General features: G+C 39.0%; 1 protein-coding gene across 3 annotated transcripts in view; it reads right to left on the reverse strand.

Annotated features, from left to right (window-relative positions):
* The window catches only part of krz (beta-arrestin protein kurtz), a 363,906-nt gene that overhangs the window by 194,972 nt on the left and 144,876 nt on the right, over nt 1-24,058 (reverse strand). Inside the window, exon 1 of one of the 3 annotated variants that reach the window (XM_090377567.1) lies at nt 10,798-11,090. The exons of 1 other annotated variant lie outside the window; for it this stretch is intronic. The gene's annotated coding sequence lies outside the window, so the exon portion shown is untranslated. Of the gene's footprint in view, nt 1-10,239; nt 10,258-10,797; nt 11,091-24,058 lie in introns of those variants that run through there. One more of the 3 variants, XM_090377584.1, reaches the window with a different exon arrangement.

Below are 24,058 nucleotides of genomic sequence, written 5' to 3' on the forward strand. Positions count from 1 at the left end.
CCCTAGATCGTTCAATAGAACAGGCTGCTTTATTAGCACAAATTTACTGTACATATGTTTGGACTTTAAACTTCCTTACTTCCCGCTATCTTGGTGTTAAATAAATAACACTTAGCATCAAGTATCTTATCAGAGATTAGTCAATTCTCAGATGTCGATTTTATTAAAAAGGCTTTTGTTTAACTGTCACTATCTGGTTTGTCAGATCAAAATACTCCAACGTAACACAATTTATGCAATCAAATTACGAATTCCGTAACTATTCTTACTATAAAATCGTGGTGTCATATTTTCCGCGGTAAGAAGCAAAACAACAAAAGATCAATAATCCTACTCTACCGTAATCCCAGTGTGATGGAAATGCACGCCTTTTACAGCGCGTGTGGATGAATATTGCCCACTTTATCACCACACCTGTCATGCCAATGCACCCAACTTTTATCGATTGAAAATCGATGGTCCATTCATAAGAAAGAAATCTGTCAGTAATGCTTTCGAAGACTGCCAAAAGATGGTCTTCTTGAAATGTGATGAAAAGTATATCCAAGTGTGAACATTTCTTTAATCACGCAGCTGTACCAATTTCTATATGCAATGGGAAGATGGAGATTCTCCCACCCAAGGTCGCTTATATGACAACTTCCAGGAAGGGCGTATGAAAGAAAGACACGTGATCGTCGACAAACATCATGTGGGTCTCATAAAAAGAATCAGATAGATAAAACACAGTATAACATAATAATAAGAGCAGATTAGAAACCAATCCTATATTCATTGTGAATCCTTAAATGTGAACTGAGTTTCAAAGTACGAGAGAGAGAGAGAGAGAGAGAGAGAGAGAGAGACTTGACAAGTCTATACAAGATGTTCCAAGGATGTATTAAAAATTATGGGTTCCATTCTAGGATTGAAAATAATAAGAAAAAAGAAAATACAGACATAAATGCGTGTCTGATTCTCTGAGCGCCACCGCACAGAAAATCAGAATTTCAAAAAAAATAAAGATAGGTATACCTGTTAAATTGCAAATAGTTTATTCGTACCAGGTATTATTTCACTATTTTTTATCACTCAATAACTCTATAGCTTTTTTTTTTTTTTTAATTCAAAAAGTAATAACTCTGTAACAGCTCAGAATAGAACTTTTTTTTTCCCTTGGGCACTTTTGCTTTGTGCACCTTGGCTACGATAAGACTGGATAACACACTTCCAGGCATACTTAAACTGTTACTCGATCATCCGAGGGTGCAATACCCGGGTATCTATGGCCTACGGAAGTGTAGGTCAGATAACATATACTGAGTAAATAAATAATCTGTTTATCTTTTGAAATGTTACTGTAAGCAACGCCCTTGAATTTCTCAGAAACCTTTGTTTTAATTTTGTTATGATGCTTTGAATTTCCAATTCAAGATATTCTGTGATCATCAATATGCTCTTTTCAGAAAATTCCAAAGAAACGACAACAGAAATTTATCATATGTCAGCTCAAACAGAAAAGGAAAAAGAAGAAGGGGAAAAAAAATATTTGTGGAATACAACCGTTAATGGATAGCCAATAAGTAGCCTACAAGTGCTATCAATTTCATCTGACCTTGGAACTGTAATTTAGTTCAGAAATAAATCCGAAATGCAATTTTCACACTATTAGAAAATAAAGAGCATTGGCTTTCGACCACGAATGCTGAAAAGGAAGCTGAGACAGTTCCCATCCGGTAAGAATCAATGATAAATGGACATTGTTATTTAAACGCGTCAGCAGAATACGCAACCAGCTAGCCTTAAAAGGCCTACATACCGGCAATGTCTGCAAATAGTTGAATAGAAACGAATAAGTGGAATATTGCATGCACCCCCCCCAGATGAAACCCCCACATTTTAGCTGTCAACATCAAAAATGAATACTACCCGAAATATATTATTGAAGCATATCCGAGAGCGAACATAGCAGGCTGAAAATTTCATTTGATTTTGAAATACCAGTCGCACCTTATGTTGTCAGCATTTCCAAGAAATGAAGCTATTTTTAGTACCACACAAGCGTAACGTCCGTAGATTGTAGCCGATTCAGAATGCATCAGCAGTTTATCGAACTGAAAACATTTCGATTTAATCTTTCACACATCCATCATGTCTCTACTTATCTAATGCTATAAATTTCTTTTATACTTCTGATCAACACGTTCAAAAATAAATACAATTTAAAAAAAAAAAAAAAAAATCGTAATTTATACACTTTACCTGTGAACCAGCAAGGACGTAAGAGTGGTCAAACGCACGAATGCAGTAGCACACGAGTTTGGGTTGACTGTGGTTCAAGACCGCATGACTGCTAAATACGGTTAATGGTTATATTCCTAAATGTTAAAAAGGATCACTGGTAAGATTCCTCTGGCTTACGTGGTCTTGCCGGAGTATAAAGATAATTTTTTTTTTTTTTTAAACTTGAAGGAGCCGAGTGGTTTAAGCCCATATGATTGCTGGCGCCTCCATAACCAGGTGGGTAGGAGTACCAGTGCGTAGCACACGCTTCTTGATTAGACCGGGGTTTGAGCCCTTATACCAAATACGGAGGATGCGGAAAGGTCAGGGAATGACCATTGCATATCCCCGGAGCAATATGGATTTAGTTGGCTTTCATATAAAAAAAAAAAAAAAAAAAAAGACAACTAAGTACCTCAGAGATGACCTGATTGAGGTTTATAACGGCCCTGAAAGGGGTTAATAAAATGAACGAAGGCGGAATTTATCACTGTTATAGAGGATTCCAGAACTCGGTGGCATAAATTCAAATTACAGGTGAAGTGGTTTTAAACTAGATTGTAAGAAATTTTCTTTCAGCCAGAGAGTTGATTGCTGGAACAGGTGCCTTCACAGGTAGTTGAAGCGCCCAGTTTGAATAAATTCAGAGGTCAACTGGATAGTTAGCTCTCTGAGGAGGGAAGCATAAAATTTATATTTTCTTATCGACTCGTGTTGTTTTTTTTTTTTTTTTTCCCCTGCCAGTGCAACAAAAGCCTGTGGCTAGCTTGTACTATGTAGTTATTACTACTATTACCAAAATATTTTCTAGAATTATTTACATTATACGGAGTTCGAGAAAGGGAGAGGAGGAGGAATAACAATAACTTGAAATGCAATTAATACGGTTATATATGCAATATAATTTCCATACTGCTATCATTTCTTAGTCAGGATTATAAAGTTAATCTAAATTCGTAGCTAGCATCATTTTAGGATCATTATGGTTTTGGTGAGACGTAATTAATTTACTCTTTCTTTCTCTCTCTGTAACTGTATAATACCGCATAAACAAAAATTGCACTGCGTCCGAACCAGCGAGTATAACGAAGGTTCCGCCATTTCTCTCAAACTGTTTATATTGCAAAAGCATTTCAAAAAAAGGCGCTCCACCTTGTTGGAAATGAAGATCACAAGAGCTAGTGTATGGCAAACTTGATCATTAATCGTAAATAATGGCAACTAAATCTTCGGGCTAAAGACTCGTACAGCCATCTGGGCAGTTGACTCCCCGTTGTCCAAATCCTGTACAATCTGTGAATTGGTGTAAGTTTTCAGGGAGAAATCCGTTTACTATTTACAAAACCAAAAGGATTCAAAATTTAAAAGGACAGACTGACTTGGAGTTCGTAACACAACCCTCTCCCCCCACACGTGTAGTAAAGTGGTCCCCTCAATGACGTTCGATTCCCCTCAATGGTGCGAGGAATTTTTATGGTCTTTTTTCACAACGTAACTGGGTCGGTCTCAGGGGAGGGTTGCATGGTTTCCCCCTCCAGGAAACAGACCAAAGAATACAAGCAATATACTGACGTCTCACAGCCTTAGCGTTTAACACACACCTAACCTTGGACCTCACCAAGACTACTTACTAGTAAGACTAGCAGACTAGTATCTACAAATTGCTGGATTGTCGATCTCTGTGTATTTTCCTCCACCGGTTTCTGAGGATTGTATCCTCAATCTGACGGAATGGCTGTCATCCATAATCAATCATCGTCAGGGGCTCATCATCCTCCGAGACTTTAATCTTCCACTACGAGTAACAAAGAAGCTTCTAGATACAGTCATTAAACGTGTTAGAAATGAGTATTGATCTTTTTGATGTTCTTCCCTCACATGTTGATGCTACTCTCCAGCGCATCTTCTCAAACCGTTCCGTAAAAGAAACCCATAACCGATAACTTCCTCCCATTCGATCACTGCCATAATATCACTGCAGGCACCTAAGGATGAACGTTCGCCAGTACAAGCTACAAAACACTGGCAGGAGATTGTACAATGTACAATCTAAAATACATCAACATTGAAAAAGTTACTACCCTTTTCCAACTTTACCCATGGAACAAACTGGCAGAGCTTAAACCATCAATAAGGTTTTCGAGATGGATGGAATTCATTGCAAGGTCCAAAACTTTGCATTATTTGTCCCCACTCGAAACCATGGTGGAATGACCTCCTGACTGAGGCCTTCAAGGAAAAATAGGAGCCCACGCCTCCTACAAGAAGTCGCCTTCAGAAGAGTCATATGCCAACTTCTCCAAAGCAAGATAGGTTTCCAGAATAGCAAACAACTGGCTATTGACAATTTCATAAACGGCCGGCTGTCCAACGGCAAACGTGTGTGTGGTCTACAAGTCATACTTGCACCCCCATAGCGTTTGATGTCCAGGAATGGTGTGAGCATGTGCTGCGTTTCAAGAGAGATCACACCGAGTCCGAAATATACCCTTGGAATGAAGCGCTTGACGTTTCTTCAACTACCAGTAATATCGAAATTTCCGAATAACAGCCAATAAAAATAATACTCACTACCTGACAAGTCCATCATAGGAATTGACACAATACCTCTTTTTAGTCTCAAAATTGCCTTCTATTTCATCAGCAGAGAGCTCACCCACGTCTACAACAAAATATTCAAACAGGCACAGGTGACTGCAATCTGCCTGACTTAGAGTCGTGGCAGTTCCAGAAAAGCCTCATGCGAAAACATCTGCAGACGTCATGCTAGGATCAATCGCCTCTGCCTTCCTGAAATGTCTCATTCAGCGATATGGAAGTGCATCTATAATGATGTTGCACTCGCAATCTTCGCACATAGGCCCAATCATACCCACTATGCCATACCAAATATATGTACTATAAATAGACTAGAGTCTAAATCGCAGAAAATACTTCACGCCTGGAATAATAATAAAGATCTCTACACCATATTTCTGGACATGAAATCTGCATTCGACTCAGTCCAAATCCCAAACTTCCTTGCCTTACTTCATGGATTCTACGGGATATCCGGCAATATACTCGAGCTTTTCAAAATCTATATAGGGGAATGCTTCACTTCACATGTAATAACAGTACAGTCTGTAATAGCGCAGATGTAGGTATCCCACAAGGTGGTTCGCTCTCAGCCCTGCTATTCGCTGCAATATTCATTCCTCTTATGGATCAAGTTCCAACGTTCTTGTCGTATGCTGATGATAATGTGTGTTACTTGCCATGCAAACCCCAGGTTGTCGATCCACAATCAAGACAAACTTCCGCAGAAACTGTAAACAATTCTTAGTGCATTCTGTGAGTATGCCAAAATTTTTGGACTGTCAGTTAATCCAGAGTAGTCAAGCTATCTCATATTTTCTCCAAGTCGGATGATGTCTGCTGATATCTTACTTTCGGAATTAGCAGGAAAGGTTCTGGCTCCAATTGATAGTTTCAATTCCTAGGAGTAATCCTTGATGCAAGCCTCACCTATAAACAATACATCCGAGCTCAGTGCTCCAATGCCTTGAGAGCCTTCTGGGGAATGAAAATAGATTTGTGTAAAACTTACAATAAACAAATAATCAGGAAATACCTCGAAACGTACTTCAGTAGCGTGCTCCCCTATGCCGTGGAAGTTTGGTCTGACGCATCTCCCACCAGCCTCAAGAAATTCTGGGGGCTGAAGTGGGCCAAATTGTGGTCTCACCAAATCTTCACGACATCCAAATCTGCACTCTGCTCCAACCTGCAATACACGCCCACAGTCCTCATGTGAGGAAAATAAAAGCATTCCTTCACCTAAGCATGATCACATGAATATCTGGAACACAGTTGGTTAGCGTTTGCCAGGAAGACACTCCGCAGTACCCCCTCTTTGAGCTCAAGGCTCCAAAGGTTATAGTTTCAACAGACACTTCCCAAATGTGACTTTGGACACTCTCAATTCGCTCAACATCGACATTGACCTATGGTCCACTGACAAGTCATATCACGATGACATCTTGGCCTGTCTTACTGTATGTAAAGGACCGGTGTGAAAGTGCCGGTCCTAGTATGCTGATGTCATTTTATGTTATGCCGAATTTGTAGCCTTGTTTGTTTTAATTATGATTAATTCTATCTATTCTGATATTTTGTTTTTAATGGTTATTATGTAGATTAACTTTGTATTTCTGTGCATTGTATTTATGCAATATCTTGTATAAATCAATGTTTTGTAAGGTTCCTCTGGTTATCTGTGCATGGAATCACAAATTAATGTTCTTTAATAAGTTATACGATTTAACTTATTAAAGATTATTATTATCAGTTGTACATACGAAGAGATCTCAAAGTCGTTAGCTACTAACCCAGTACGCTGGAATATACGACAAATCTGTCTCTCAGTCTAATTGCAAAGGTGTCTTTGTGAATTATACTAATCAAATTAGAACTGAATATGACATAAAAAGGAAGGCGGAAAAAAGTAAAAGCCTCGCACATGAAGAATTATTTGATAATGTACTTGTGTTTCGTGTCAAGCGGTTCCTGTGATACCACATAAAACCGCGCACATTAAGAATTATTAGACATTAGCAAAGGCAATTATATATAAAATATAAATGGAATGAATTCGGTACTTAATTATCAACGTGCTAAATACATCTTCGACCACTGTTCCTCTTTCATGATTTTCGCTTTTCTGAAAGTCTGAAGTACAGATATCAAAGCTGGGAGCCGCAAGATAGTCCAAGAACGGGCCAGCATTTTCGTCTCCAATAAAATTGCAGCGGTTATTAAGAAGAGCAACTGGCTTTCCTGAAGTCTACTTCCTATTCGTACAGTTAAATTTGGCTTGAATAACATCTCAAAGTCGTTAGCTACTAACGACTTTGAGATGTTATTCAAATATACAACATTGAGATGTTGTCCAAAGTGATCTCGATTCAGCACCTGCTATACTAAACGGCCTCCTCTTAACTGTTCTCTTTGCACCAGTAGTTACCATAGACACCTTAGATATCTACGCCAATAACTTTAGATATCTATGCCAAAGATCTTCATACCAGTCAAAGCAAATCAAAGCAAGATCCCACCAAATTATGCAAATATTCACTGCTTGTGTCATTATTTCTACCTACCTCAAGAAATTCGGTCTGCACATTAATCCAGAGAAGTCCGAAACCAAGATCTCACTAAAACTGCTCCCAAATATTCTTCAAAATATCCTAGGAGCTTCCATCGCACTTGTTCAAAACCATACTGACCTAGGGATCATGTCTGATCCAAAACTGCGTTTTAATCATGATGCAGCTGAGTATTGGCTCCTCAAATAGACTTTTCACAAGCTAAAAGTTACCGCCCCGCTGAAGATCACAGCCACGGCCAAACTATCAACATTTCCAAGGGTTCTGTGTATTACGAAAGAAAATAGATTCCTATTAACAGTGTAACTCCTAGCTGGCCTCTTCTCTTCTCCTTCTTTTCATGATACCTGGAGGATCCCAGTGCCTCATCTCCGCTCAACTTCGCGATTTTTCTCTTTTCACGAACGTCTTCACCTGTCGAACCAATAGCATCTCCCACAGGAGATGCTATCTAGATTTGAAGAAATTTGGTCAAGAAAGCGTATACGGACGAAGATCCAATGACATATTCCTAGCCAATTTATTAGGAAGGTCCATGCATCAACAGTTTCTATATGCAATCCTTAATACGACTTGCATAATATTCTCCTATTACTTGAATTTAACTGGACAAGTCCTATAGGCCTGATAAATTCAGGCAGGAACAAGTGAAAAATACTAAAATACTACGTGATCTTGTCAGCTTTGAATTGTAAGCTTTCTTTCAATTTTACTTTTGAACTCTATTTTCTAATTTTAATTTATTTAGTTTTCTTAGCGTACTGTTTTTTAATAATTTATAGGATATTCCCATATTTCATTGTTAACCACTAGCCAAAGTTCCAAGATGGGCTACTGCAGCAAATACTTCTATTTCATATTTATGTATTGCAATAAAGATTCGTTCTCCCCATTTAATCAAACAATAGTATATTATTGATTAGGACAATATTTACGAAGAACATAATTCAAAACACTGACAATATCAATGGTGAAAAAATATGAATTCATATGAAAATCCGTGTTACCACGGCTTTAAGCAGAAAAGGGTAATCAACAATTGCCTTCGACATCGAGGGGGGGGGAGGGATTAGAAGCATCAACCATTAACTAGTTCCTACCTAGTCCTTGACATACACAGCAGGAGCTGAAGCTCGGGGAATTAGTATAAATGAAGTAATAACTTGCGACTACATGAACTTTGGCTGCGTGTCTGGCAAGAGGCCATATTGACTGCTGTGCTTGCAACATAAACGGTAGTTAGCTCTTCGGAAAAGTATTCGACGACTTCTGAAATACTGTATTTTGTCAAAGATTCTTTTCTTTTTGGTTAGGGGACTCCTGAACTCAGCTTACTTTCTTGGACTACAGATACCATCTGCTCTTTGAGATTTTTTTCCCAACAAAAAAAAAAATTAATAAGGTTTATAGCACTGCCCGAATGCATATTAAAAACTGACACTTCAGGGGGTAATTTATATTTAAAAAAGTTTACTGTTATATAAAATAAAATAATGTCTTACTTTGAAAGAGAGAGAGAGAAAAAGCAGTCCAATCAATAGAGAATTAATGTCGTTTCCTTGTTATCTGTAATTCCTTATCAGTGCCTACAGATTACCTCATGCACGACTTAAGTGCCTCTTGAATTCGCAGAGCAAAAACCCCTAGGAAAGTGTCCACATTTAACTAACCAGCAAAAACTAGCTGCACATTTGTGGCCATCAAACTCCTTCAAACATCTTATATCTGATGAAGATTTCCGTTACTCCCTGTTGATATCCATGACAGCACTTTCGTTGTCGTTTGACATTTGTGTCCCTGTGTGTGTCTTTTGTCATCATGTACTGCAACTGGGCAATGTTCGCTCACGCAAGATGACGATCAGCAGGAACATAACTTCAAACCACTATAACAGAGTTCCTACGTGGATTTGTGCATTTATCGCTTGCGTGGGAAGATTTTCGCTCACTTCAAATGAAGGAAACTAAAAGAAAAGAAAAAAAAAAGGGGGGGGGGAAGCGATGCTTCTTTTTTTCTTTTGATACTGTAGCACTCGAAATACAAACACAGTAAAGCAATAACCAATGCAATAACCAATGCCTATCGTGTATCATATTGCCAGATGTTAATGAGTCATTTTATAGTCAAGAGGTTTGATTTTCCCTCAGTCCCGGTGCACGTACATCAAATATAGAAAGTCATGAATCTTTCTTCTCCCAGTCTGCAACATTCCACAGAATTTAGGAAGAGAGCTAAATTCTGTGGAATGTTGCAGAGAATTTAGGAAGAGAGCTCCATCTAATATCGGCACGGTATGCCATATACAGAGCACAGTCACAATGTACAACAACCAATCGAAGAGCAGACAGAGAATACAGAAGGTGTTCGTCTTCCAATGCAAATTTTGTCAGTTTGCACAGAAGAAAAGAAGCGTTTCATAGGGAGTGGACACATTAAAATAATGACGGTCGAATTTTGTTTCGAAAATAAATAAATAAATACTTTAAAGTGTATTAATACTATGATTATAATTATTCACTTTGAACAAACCAAATAAGCAGGATGATGCTGAGAATTTAATTTATTATAAATGTCAGTATCCAACTGCATCATTTGTCTAACAGTCACAAAAAGTAATTCTCTCTCTCTTTAGAAGCTAGCTACAAATGATAAAGCATTTCTCGCATCTTTCAATCACATATTCACAGGTTACTCAAAAGAAGAGCAACCTGTGCATTTTGCAAGCAATTTGTACTCGTTGTCAAAGAATATTGACAAGGAGTACAGAAGCCGTTAGAAAGACATTTGTTAGAGGTGGTAGGTAAAATTTTGCAAAAGAAGAGATTCTTACCGTGGAGGATGAAGCAAATGGAATTAACTAAGGTCGAACCATAATCTCCACTTGTTACTTCCGGTGGAGAAAGTAACCCAGCATATGAACGAGAAAAATCAGCCTTCTTATATTTCGCTTTCTGTGAATAAATGAAAATTATTTGTATCCTTTCCTTTGAAAAATTCTGGTGAAGACGATCCTTCGTTTTGATTAACTCACTCAGTCTGTTATGAGTAGGTATCAAATTACGAGTATACGTGCTTGGTTATTTACTGTTGAATAAAACTTTGTTTCATTATCATATCGTTGAACATGGCGTCTATTCTTAGGCAACAAGTTTAGCACGACCACACGTAGTTTAATTAACCTCCACTTTTTTTTCTTTTTCTTTTTTTAACTGAACATATTTTGAAATATAACCTCACTGCTTTTAATTTGTTTCGAGCCACACGGCTCACTAATCACGCGAACTGGCATGGTAACCACTAGCTGGGCTGTCACAGCAATTTAAGTGTTATCCAACAGTATGGGGAGGGTGGGTGAAAGAATATCGGCAGCATTTACTCACACACTTACCTTCTCATACGTCGAATAGGAACAGGAATTCACAGCATCGTTACCTCTAAACTCTTCCTGATCCGGTGAAGCTTTCATTCACGCAAACCGGATAATTATCCACCCACGTGCAGACACTGGACCGTCACAAATTACACTAAAAATTTCACGTGCTACCATTACAGACGCACTTAACAAGGGGCACAGAACATCTGGCCATAGCCGCACGCACACAGAGAGAAAGAGAGAGAGAGCGAACCCAGCAACCTTCGCGCAGCGAAAGAGAGAGAGATGCGGAAGCTTTCCTGCTGCCAGGCAACCGTTATCACTGCGCCACTTGTCACGGGCCGGGCACTTGAACAACGACTGACATTGGTTACCCCTGAGCACGGAAGACGACGGTGATGAGCTAAGAGCAACGGAGAGAGGAGAACTGAGAGGCACAGGATGTGCGCCTCAGTTCCTGCATGCATACTTGGTCCGGCCATCGACGGCTGAGAGAGTGTGGGGGAAGAATGGGGAAAAGAAGGGAAAAGGGAGTGGCTTGTTGAACTAGCCTTAACAAAGTTGCTATGGGAAAGGGGAATTTCTAATATGCGTTGATAACTGTTTTAAAATAGCTGGAAATTAAATTTCTACACGAATTGGACCTCCAATTCGTGTAGAAATCTCCAAAACTGAAAGACAAAGTAGGATTATTTAAGATGTGCATCCATTACAAGATCAACATTATTACAATGTTCAAAACGATATCGGCATCAATACAGCGCCCCCCCCCCCCCACATCGCAGGCGTTTGCCGTTCTTCCTGGGTGACGTCCATTGACGTCATCACTAGAGAACACCTGAACACAATACTATAAATGGTAGAGATTCGACCAACTACAATTTGTTCTATTCCAAGTACATCGACATTCAAATATACTGCAACTTTAGCAAATACCAACTACTTCAACGTGTGTTAATTTTTAATTCTGCCCAAGCTATATTTTAATGCAATAGAACTAAATTAAACTCCAAAAACAAAGGTTTAAGTAAATTTATGGCTTCGGGAGCAGTTTCCATAACATTGGTAATGATATTAATTTAGGTAACAATAATCTTTGGTAAATTTATTAAGTAAGAAAGAAATTAAAGAGAAACTGCTGCTTCCGTCTCATGTACCTTGAAGACGAGAAAAAAAAAAAAGATTTAGGGGTAATTAATCTATCATAGAGTTCTATAAGCAATGAACAGGCTGGCAGGGCAACAAAAGATTCTATGATACAAAAGAAATTTTACAAGCATGTACGAAGATATTGATTATTCCATTGTAATATAGCGATACTTAATCTCATTTTGAATACAGCATTCAAGTTTCTAAAGTGCATTTCAATGATTGAACATTTTACAGCCAAAGAGGGTACAGAGAAAAACAACGAACATAGTTGGACACAAAGGATTATTTTCATAGAAAGATTCCGGTTCAAAGAAAAAGGACTTCCACTAAACTGAACTAAACACAGTGGATATCTTTTCTTTTTCTCGAAATAGCACGACAAAGGGGAACAACATCATACTACCAAAAGTAACGGGACACCTGCATATTTCAAAGATATATGCAAGGGCAATTTGTTATCAAGAGCCAGTTCTGGCTTTGTGATAACAAAGCCAAAACTGGCTCTTTTTTTTTTTTTTTTAAATAATGAAAAAGAAGGCAGCTATTCAACAAACTATACTCTGAGAAAATGGAAATAATTTTACGATGTTTTCCACTCTAGTCAAGCCATCTATCATGAAGAATGGCTGCAATACATCGCCAGGTTCTCAATAAATGTGAACGTTCCAGTTAATCTTAAAGCGTTCAGTGGGGTTAAGGTCGGGTTCTGGACGGGTCAACGAGCTATTGCACGTCCATGACTTCAAAAACGTTGCACGGTATTACACATTGCTGAAACTGAAAGCCCGGTAATCAACCCTAGACGGTAACAGCACTTCTGCCAAACTTCACAGTTGGGACGAGACACTCATAGCGTTCCCCACGCATCTACCAATCCCAAACATGGCTATCAGATCCGAAAACCGTGTACCGTGATTTGTCATCCCATCAAATCGGAAAACTAATGATTTGTTACTCCTGGAGCGTTGATTTGCCTTTAACTAACTTTGACCAATTACGATGGGTTGTTAACTAGACAAGTCGACGGTGTACGTTGTGCTGTGCATTATTGCAGCTGTTCCATAAATCTGATGTGGAGCCTCCAACGTTCTAATATCTATTCCAGTGACCTCCCTCAACTTCTGGTTGACAGCATTCGATGAGGACTGATGGAATCCACGTACCGCTCTTCTGATCATCACCCGGTCTCTTTCCGTCAATTTCTGCAGTCTGCTGGAACATTTCATGACTGCAGTAGCACTATGACTTTTCCATATGATGATAACGTCTACTTTTGATGAAGGTGTGCAGTTTTGCTGCAATGGCATTCTACGATTCCCTCTTATTGAAAATTTGCCTTTAACTAACTTTGACTGTTTACCTGAATGAACGCTCTTCTAATCTGCCGGTGATGGAAAGCTTATGAAAAAGAAATGGAAGATAATGAATTACAATCATATTTGGTCTGATGTTATGTAAGCTTTTGGTTCCATGCATTAATCATGAATTACTTATAGTTCACAATTAGAGCGCACGTTACATCATAACATACAGAAGACTGTAAGTGCAATAATTTATTTGTTCATTCAAAATTATCCACAAACGAAAGCATAATCTGAAGGGCATCTTTTAAAATTCACGCACTGGATGATGATGCAAGTATGAATATTTTAAAGCAATAGTTTCGTTTGATATCTGTCCGTTGGACTGATGATCTGTGACCTCATCCAGCCGATGTCAACAGCTAAAAGCATTCTAATAGTGAAATCAATGCGCGTGCAGTTGAAACTAAGTACATGTTGAATTTCATATGCCACATTTCCGGGTCTGGGATCTACTGTACACCGTGATGAATGAGGGAAACCCTATGAACATGCACGGCAGTCACTGCTCGAAAGACAATACATATGACACGCAACTTTATAGGCAAACAGGCTCGACTAGCATTGTGGGTACGATCACTGTTCATCTATAGAGTGTAATAAAGTTCATAACCCTGCAGCCGAATTATTCGACTCGGAAGGGGTTATACTTATTCCGCCCTCCTACGACACGAAGGTTTTTCATCCCACCAACTGACCAATCGACTACAGAATAAACAATTTACATACACAATATAGTTGTCTGTAGACTGCAAACTCTCGTGGCCTTAGTTGCCCAGATGCTTATTTTACGCAACCAAATCCAGAATATAGCCATCAAATAGGTAGACTCTGGTGATGTGCTAAAAAATTATAAAAAAATTATACGACGTATAAGTTGAGTATTTTATACTCGACTTATACGTCGAGTATAAAATACTAAACTTAAAGACAATACTTAGAAAGACATGGATTGATACTAACATATTTATCGCGCGCGCGCACGCACACAGACAATTTACAAATATGCAGCGATGCTCATCTTTTAAAACCCAAGCATTTGCTCAACTTCATCAGAAGAAAAGTTCATGGAATTCGTCAGTTGTTTTTGGATTCACTTTTCGAAATTGTAACTTTTTTTTTTTTTTTTATATATCAAGCATACTTCCATATTGAGGCACTGTTTATAGAGAACTCAATGTGCAATACACTACCAAAGAGACAAGGAATGGTCCAGTACCATAATCAAAGCCTCCAATGTACACCAACAGCATAAAAAAAAAAAAAAAAAAAAAGCGTCACAATTAGTGCCTTATAAAGTACCGTTTCCTTTACAGTTTACTGAGCAGTGTAAACGTTAGAGCAGAAATAATTAAATTAAAAAGGAGAAAGACAGTAGTACTTCCTAGAGATTTTATTATATCCACTATATGAGATAAGAAAGATGACTGTAATAATGGTAGTAGCAGAATTTTCAAGAAAATAAATAGAAGTCGACTTTTATCTATGAATACGTAATATACGCATCAGAGAGAGAGGAGCATTAATTTTAGCTGCCAAATGTGTTTTTATTTAATTAAAACATATTTGGCTGCTTAAAAATTAAAGAGAAATTTTAATTTTGTATTATACACAACAAATGCAGTTTTATTTCATTGGATTAATAGTTGCCAATCAAACTGCATGTCGTCTGCTTATTAAAAGTTGGCAGGCAAGATGACGTCTGCAGCACCCTTAATATTAGAATTTGTTAAGAGGAAAAAACGAAAAACGAATGTTTTGTTTAACCAAATATTTTGCCACTTTATATTACCAAATTTGTATTCTTTACATAACATGCAAAGAATCAGTTTTGACTGAATTCATTACACGAGGATACATGAGAACAAGCAACGTCTTCTACATTGAAGCCATAATTACCCCAAAATAAAGTTACTTGCATTAAATGAAAAGAAAAATGAAGATCAATAATCATAATACCATCATAATTCCTCTGAATGGGAACATAACGGAATATAATTAATTTATTCATATAATGTATATTTATTTAACCAAAATCAAATTTACCAGTGGTTCAGCCACCGATACACTTGTCTTCTAGAACAGAATGATGAAGTCCTCCACAAGGGTATTGTGGGTTAACCATTTTGGAGAGGTTTGGATTCGAATCCCGTTGGAATTCTTAAAAGGCCTCTTCAATGGTTCATTTTATTATACCATCTCAGAGCCACTATACTCTTAATTGCCAGGCTCTGAAGCACACATATTCGAAGTCTTCCTTAAACGGGAACAAAACGCAGAATAACCCTAACCTTGTCTGCGCAAACGATCGACTCAATTTATGGAAATCATCAATATTTTTTAAATTTCTCCCTGAGGTTTTTTTTTTTTTTTTTTTTTTTTTTGATGTAATAGGCATCCTGGCATGCAAATTTCGAATATCCAATATAAATCTATCTACCACCTTACAGAGCAGCACATTATTCAAATTATTCATGCCTATAAAAACATGTGTTGCGACCACATCACTTCATTCCCGTTTTTTTTTTTTTTTTTAGCTTGCTAAATGGGATAGCCACATCTACAGTAATCAGGAGGGCAAATCATCGTCGTTTAGATGATTCTTTGAGATGGCGGCGATGGACCGCCTGAAGCTGGACAGTCGCAGGCGGCTTAATGTGTCACGCAGTGTCGTCTTGGCACAATGGAAGCAGTTTCATGAGAGAGGAATCATTACAAGAAAAGTTAACCATGTTCTCCCGAGAGCTACGTCAATCAGACCAGACCGCCGCTACCTGGCTCTAACAGCAAGAGTCAACGATGTCTCTTGAGGTTTCTGCGGCCACAGGTGAAAACATTTCCAACTGGACTGTGTTAAGAAGGCTCAATTCAAGTGGATTCTACGCAAGGAAGCCAGTGATTTGTATCCCATTTAGCCATACAAAAGAAGTATTTTTGGCTAAGCTCCCTAATTCAGATGTGCTATTCAACTTCGATGTATAAGTATAATTTGTATGCTACTGTTGTGTCAAGGAGTTTAATGGTAAGGGAATTGTGTTGGTCTGTGTTAAGATAGATCTTGACCAAGGTTACATGTTGGTTCTAGATGTTAAGAAGTTAAGATGTGAATCGAAATTAAGAAATAAATGAGTGAAAATTTTGAAAGATTTGGTATATAGCCATAGGAAAGTGTTTTTTTTTTTTCCTTCACCCTTAGTTTGGGTTTTAAATTTTTTTTTATTTTTTTTTTTCTCTTCTCACCCATAGTTGTTTTTATTTAATAATTTGTAAACCCATAATTTGTAGTTTTATTTTAATTTTAGTTATTTTTAATAGATATATATTTTTTAATTAATTAATTATATTATTTATATATATATTTATTTTTTATTTTTTTTGCTGGTAGTCAGGATTGGGCACCCTGAGTACAGGATTTGCTGGCATCCACTGGTATGACACACCCGCCGGTGGATGTGGGACTTTGTGCTATAGCACAGACTATTGGAACAGGCCCAGCTCCACATGCCGTCGAACGTGCGCCGGGAATTGGCTGTCCTGGAGACAGCTGCTCCCTGGTGGCAAAATGGCCTGACAGGGATAACACATACTAGAATATTGTAGTATGAGGTATATTGAGGGTTTTGCGGCTCCTGGGATTTCTCCCATCTCCGCGAATGTTCTATGTATCGGTGACAGTACCCTGTCAAAGCCAGAGATTTTGAAGTGTGTGGGTCATGAGTAGTGTTATGTGTTGTGCCCATTGTTTATCCAGCTTATTGGCCGCCAGGCCCCCTAATGGGAACCGACGTTGCCAATACCTCGCCACGTGGAGGCTAGCCGGGTGTTACCAGTGAGTCAATTGTACTCTGGCAGGTCCTGCCACTTACTTTCCTGGGATTTTAGTGGCTAGGACCTAAAAAAAAAAAAATTGGAACGACCGCGGTTGAGTTTAGTTCACTTACATTAAAGCGCTAATATGGAGTTTGACACTGAAGGCCTGTTCCTGAAGTGCCTAAAAGGTTGGGAGAAATTTTTTTGGTGTATTTTAAATTTGGACGTGTAGGGCTATACACTGTGCAAGAGAAAGTGCTGGGAGGGGAGAGTGAAGGCTGAGGGGTGAAATAAGAAGAAGAGGGTCGATAGGGTAGGTGACCCCCAATTATTCAGTGAGGCATGCCCATGCCCCACCAGAGGGAAGGAATGGTGTGGCAGGGAAGAGAGAAGACAGCAAGCCATCACCTCCCCCCCCTGCCGGGTGTGGGAGTAAAAGAATTGCACTGCACAAGAGAGTGCAGAGCCTTGAGCAATATGGCTCCATCAAGGCAGCAACTTGGAGTTTTGTGGGGGGGGGATTAAGGAGGAGGACGCCTTTGATTCTTATTTAGTTGTTGTTTTTATTTAATGATAAATATTCTTTTTTTTTGTTCCCTATTATTTATATAGACCTCTTTTTTCTTATACCCCCCCACTTACACATCTGACTTAGACTTCACAGGAGAATTCCAGATTCAAGGGAACTTCTCAACTATGTATAATTCCAGATTCAAGGGAACTTCTCAACTATGTATAATTCCCTTCGGAATGGCTGAGTGTTCAAGAATAACAAACTCACTAATTAATAAACAACAAAGTTTATTTACATATATATATACACAACATGAGATACAACTGAACTAGATAGCATGTAATATGACATACAAAGTTAAATCAAAGATACCTTGCATATATTATTCTTATTCCTGTTTCTCTTCACTAGCTAATCTGAGTTGACCATTATATGAAAACACTTGATTCATTCTTCTTGCCCTAACTAATTCCTAACACTTATACATTCACTATACCTATTTCACTTACTCCTGGATACAATTCTGTTTCATATATTAACAATCAAATAGGCTATTTTCATCATTCAGCTCAGTGTTCTCACTACTCTGTTACAATATACTTGTAGACCAATCTTAAACTTCCTAAAGTCTCTATTTGTTATTGGCCTTTCAGATAAACCAACAAACCTTCATCAATAAAAACACTATTTTCAGAGTGCTCATATAACTCAATTATCTATCGTTAAAACATATTCAGAATTGCTCATATAACTCAATTATCTATCATTAAAACATATTCAGAATCCCTCTTTATAAACTTTACTACCCTTCTAACACATTATAGCTATTTGCACATCAATTTAATCTATTACTCATTCTTTTGTTTCCCCTTGCATTATACATTAACCCTTTTTAACATAATAAACTCTGTTAGTATATCTACTTCAGAGATAATTTATCTTTCATTTTACTTTCTAGTGCTATCCCTTTTTTAATTAATTACTATACTATTTCACTAACAGTCCTTATTAACTTAGTGTACTTAATATATCGCTCACCTACTTCTATCTGGTTCCTTTCTTTTCCACGGAGGTTTCAAGTTTCCATCTTAGGCTCTCCTAGTTTCTCAATGGGCTATAGTCTACGTCTGGATAGGGCATCACTGTGTCTCTTAGGAATTTATGGGCTCGTCTTCGATACTGCTACTTAGCCTTCGGTTCAGCTATTCTGGCGGACTCGGGATTACAACTTTACCTTCTCAGCTCACTTATCTGCGCCTTTGCCTTTACCACTGCCTTCAGATGATGGACTAGGGTTATTTCTTTCCTTGGCCTTTATTACTGCCTTCAGATGACAGACTAGGGTTATTTTTCTCCTTACACTACTTATTTTTACGCTGGCCACTTTCACTACCTTCCTATTACGGACAGGCTTATTCTCCTTACACTTCACTCATTTGCATACGGGCCACTACCCTTGCCTTCCTCCGATGACGGACTAGACTTATTTGCATACGGGCCAATACCCTTGCCTTCCTCCAATGACGGATTAGACTTATTTGCATACGGGCCACTACCCTTGCCTTCCGATTACGGACTACTCGACTGTTCTCTTCTATCATGAAACTCCTCTAACTTTTAACTTACTGACTATACTTAAACTTATCTAACCCTTCACTACTCCATCTTAACTTTGTCAGATCTTTCTCAACTGGCTGACAGGACAGGACTTATTCTCTAACCCTACACAACTTATTACTTCATCTAACCTTATTACTTATCTAACCCTACACAATTTATTACTTCATCTTAACTTTGTCAGAACGTTCTCAACTGCTGACCTGAGTACTTATCTAACCCTACACAACTTATTAACTCATTTTCCCACTAACACCGACAAAAAACTCAACTCAGTGTTTCCTAACTCACTTCCATAAACACACACATAAAACTCAACTCTGTGACTCTCTTGGCTGCGCGCGCTCTCTTTTTGTTTTCCGAACTTGTGTACCGCTCTTTTCTGTTGGCCCACCTTCGCTCAGAAATTTAACCACTCGTACATCAATATTTAAATTTACATCCCGACTATTCGCTAGTGTGAGTTTCCCATGCTATGTCCATCCCTGCTAGATTCAACCTCCCATTTTAATATCACTATCCCTTTCCCAGGCCGTCTGTTCTCTTTTGAAGAAGGCCGACATAGACGGTGTTACTACATTCACACCTACCCTAAATTTCTGCGGGTCAAGCTGTCGCAGACTACCAGACGCTAGCCCAATTGTTTTGGAAACAGTATTAGCCGTGTACTCACTTCCTGTTTATCTCCGATCAAAGGGATGTTCCGACTAATTCGGCTCACCTTTCTTTGTTCTCGAGCGACCCCTCCTTTGTCGCCTATTCACCGATGGCTCTGCTACCGGTTTTAGACCTTCAAATTTGTTTACGGTACTTATTTCTCAGTGTTTATCCATCTGTTGGTAGAAATTTCTTGCAGTAATTCTCACGACTCTCCCTTCCCTTCGATTAGCCCCTTCCTTAATTTAATCTCCTCCATATTTTTAACAATCAACTTTGTTCAATTTATTTGATTTGTTAGATTTTATTTTACAATATAACTATTCCTAAAGTTTCCTTTCTTATTAAATTTCTCAGTTTGGGAACGACGATCTGTTATCTTTATATACAATTTACTTGTAAGATTTTACATCTTACAGTTTCTCTATCTTCGTCGGTCTTCTCTGTCATCGGTAGCCTTTAGTATCCAGATTTGTCCTCAGCTATGAACACCGGTCAGGTCCGTTGTTAGTCTGTTATTAATGGCTGTGGTTCTCTTCATCATGGGAAGATCCGCATCTCCATGGGGCTATTCTTGCGTTCGCTGGTTTTAGATGATGAGTAGTGAGCAGGTTCTCCTTGAGTCCTCTCCACGCGTGTTCTGTGTCTTTTTTTTTTTTTTTATCTTCTTCTTCTGTAGATGGCTATCAGTGTTTTACGCCTAGCAAATAGTTTTTGGGCTAGAAGTAGTAAAGTAAAGTGTGTTTAGGGTCAAACGGCACCAGGGGTTTCCCCCATCTCCACGTTGCTTTCATTGTGGGTGAACCAGTTCGCTGGGAAATGCCAGAGATTTAAAAGTGTATGGATATTGTGTCATGTACCGTTGTTCATCTGGTCGTTTAGCCGCTGGACCCCTACTGAGGCCCAACGTTGCCCCACTTTCGCCCCGTGGAGGCAGACCAGGAAACACCAGTAGACTAAGATTTACTCTGGCAGGTCCTGCGGTTTAATTTCCTGAGATTTCGGCAGCTAGGAACTAAAAAAAAAAAAAAAAAAAGAAATATATATATTTTTTGGTAAATTCGAAGTAGTGTGTGTTAATACTATGTCAGGCCCACTGTACAGAGATTTTTCCTTCACAGAGACATTAGGTGGAAATAGGCACATGCCTGGGGGCCGCCATAAACAGGGAATATACATGTCCTCTTTCCTCCCCCTCCCTTTCCACACTTCTCCTATTTCCCTTTCTCCATTCATTCAATCTTTGAGATTTCAAGTTCTCTTGAAATCTCTACCTGGTTGTTGAACCTGGCTGCCTCGATGTGGCTTGGGATGGGAGTCAGGGGGCCAGGTGTTCCATGCCCCCTGGCTGCGAAATGCCAGGAGCCGGCACTCAACACCCAACATAACAAAACACACGTACATTACATAACACACACAGTTGTCGGCCTTGGCCTAGTGCCTTCAGAAGCTACAGCAGCAGCGTATAGGGGAAACCCTGGCGGCCGCAACAAAGTACAAAAAAATATAAAATTAAATAAAAATCCCATTAACCCCAAACCACCGCAGAGCTCGTCGAAGCTGGTGCCATAAACGTGTGACTTAGAGTCCTGACAAATGGGGTACAGTTCTGTTCTCTGAATCACGTTTTAGCCTACAAACATATTCTAGGTCTTATTTCACCTGGAGGCAATGAAGAATTCGGTACCATCCCTCCAACGTCAAAGAAAGGGACACTTACGGTGTTCTGATGTGGGGCGGAATAACGATGAACGGCAGCGCCCCCTCTATGTTTTTGATAGGGGTACGGTAACTGCACAGAAGTACCGTGAACAGATCCTTGAACTTTTTATAGGTGCATTTGGCCCAAATGTTCTTTCCATGCAATACAACGCCACTGCATATAGAGCTCAAGTGGTGAAGGAATATTTTGAAACTGAAGATATCCAATGATTTCTGTGGCCAGCACGATCATCAGACTTAATCAGATCGAACATGTGTGGGACGACGCCTTTGGGCATCACATTGTACGCCGACAGACAACTCCTCGGTCACTTGGTGAGCTAAGACCTGCGGTGGTGGAAGAATGGGATTTGTTGCAACAGAATCTTACAACACCCTTATATCGAGCATGATTCACCGCTGTCAAACCTGTTTAGCCATTGAAAGGGATCATACGCCGTACTGATGTCATGTGATCATATTTTCGAGCATCTTTTATCGACTTCTGTAATATGACTTTTTTTTTTTTCTTTTTTTTTGTAATTCTTATACAACCCCTATATGTCTCTTCTACCTGTCCGAAGTTTCTCGCTGTCTCCTTATTTCATCGTTATTCTATGGTGCAACCACAACACCAATTTTTTTTTTTCCACATCATCGCAAGCTGCACGACTTATACCGCGTTTTCTACGTGTTCTGTTAATTTTGTCGAGCAGTGTAGATGAAAGTCCGATGGTGCTATATCTGAGGAATATGAGGAATGGTCCTAGATTTCAAAGCAGCACTCATACAGCAATGGTAATGACTAAGTTGTTAACTGAGAGACACCTTGTATTAATATTAGTAGTTTTTTTTTTTTTTTTTTTTTTTATGAAAACCCCAAACACGAAAGGTATCAAAACCTATAGTACTTAGTACCATGCATGGGTTGAAGGAGAAGTATGGGGGGAGGGGGGTTGCCGGAAACTTTGCTCTAGAGACTAAACATGGGTTTCACCACTTCGAGCCTCCAATAAGCAAAGTGGTGGTATTTCACCGGTTGATGAAAGTCATCTACCACCTGAAAATGGCAAGAAAGCAAACTTACAAAAAGCATCAGCAAAAAAAAAAAAAAAAAAAAAATCCTTTGCTGAGTTTTCCTTGGCTTTTTTCTTTGATGGTTTCATGCAAAAGCCTCACAAGGTAGGTGTAATATGTCCTTGTTATTGTCTGGTCTTTCTGAAGGTTATCCACTAGCAACATTCCATCTGCATCCCAAAAAACAAGTCATCATCTTGCCAGCAGAAACAATTGACTTTGATTTCTTTGGAGGGTGGAGGGAAGCTGCGCGTTTCCACTGTTTGGACTGCGCCTTTGTCTCTGGCTGATAGTGAGGGGCCCCACGTCTCATCCACGGTCACAAACCTTGAAATGCTCACTTGACTTGACAATTGTGTCCGTTTTTTATCTGCTGTCAACAACTTTGAGAATCAACGTGCTGACACCTTTAAAATAGCAAAAACCACTACTATTTTGTGATACACACATTTAGATGTTAAGCCAGGATGCTAACAACGTTCCAAACTGTTGCTCGTCAATTACTTATGACCAGATCATACACGCTGTCAACTTCTGGAGCGATGGACGTTGTAGGTCTTCCGTGGGTCATCTTCCAGGCGCTTCCTTCCCTCGTTTAAATTCTGCTTCCCACTTTTTAACCATAAAATAGGAAGGAGGCATCCTCTCCCAATGTTGTAACCATAACCGCATGAACTGACTTTGGTGTTAGTCCCTTTCACTCCCCATCCCCCAAATATCTGATGGCTGCACAATGACTAATTTTGTCTATCTTTCCTCATTCACACAATTTTGACTTCAGGCATGTAATTAAAAAAAAAAAAAAGTTATTAAAACCGCGTGAACCTTGATGAGTTACTATTTTGAGTGTTACACATTAAATACAGAAATTCTGATACTGTACCACTATCCTTTCATACTCAGGCTACAAACTTTTCGATCTCCCACCAGTAAATAAAACCTTTTGTTTTTATATCTATAAAAATTTACATTACTAATTTTTCCTACTTTTAGTGTGTAAAAATTGTGCGCTGCCTTTAGTTTCAAGAAAGGCCGAGGCCCCTCAAAACCTTTTTTCGGAGGTCCCCTCTCTACCACATATTTCCCCTTTGGTCAAATTCCTGGAATAAATCTGGAACACATATTCAGTTTATTACAATTTTTGGAATACCAGATACACACAAATATCATATGAGATGAGTCTCTACCCCTCCTGGGTTTCTTCGTTAAAAGTGAAGAGATATTTGTCTTAGCGGCGCCTCCGTAGCCAGGTGGGAAGGAGCAGCAGTGCGTAGCACACGCTTCTTGATTAGACCGGGGTTCGAGCCCGTCACCACCAAATATGGAGGGTGCGGAAAGGTCAGGGAATGACCACCGCATATCCCGGAGCAATATGGCCTTAGTTGCT

The sequence above is a fragment of the Mastigoproctus giganteus genome, chromosome 1 (assembly GCF_048544385.1).
Source record: "Mastigoproctus giganteus isolate SK-2022 chromosome 1, ASM4854438v1, whole genome shotgun sequence".
NCBI classification, from domain to species: Eukaryota; Metazoa; Arthropoda; class Arachnida; order Uropygi; family Thelyphonidae; genus Mastigoproctus; species Mastigoproctus giganteus.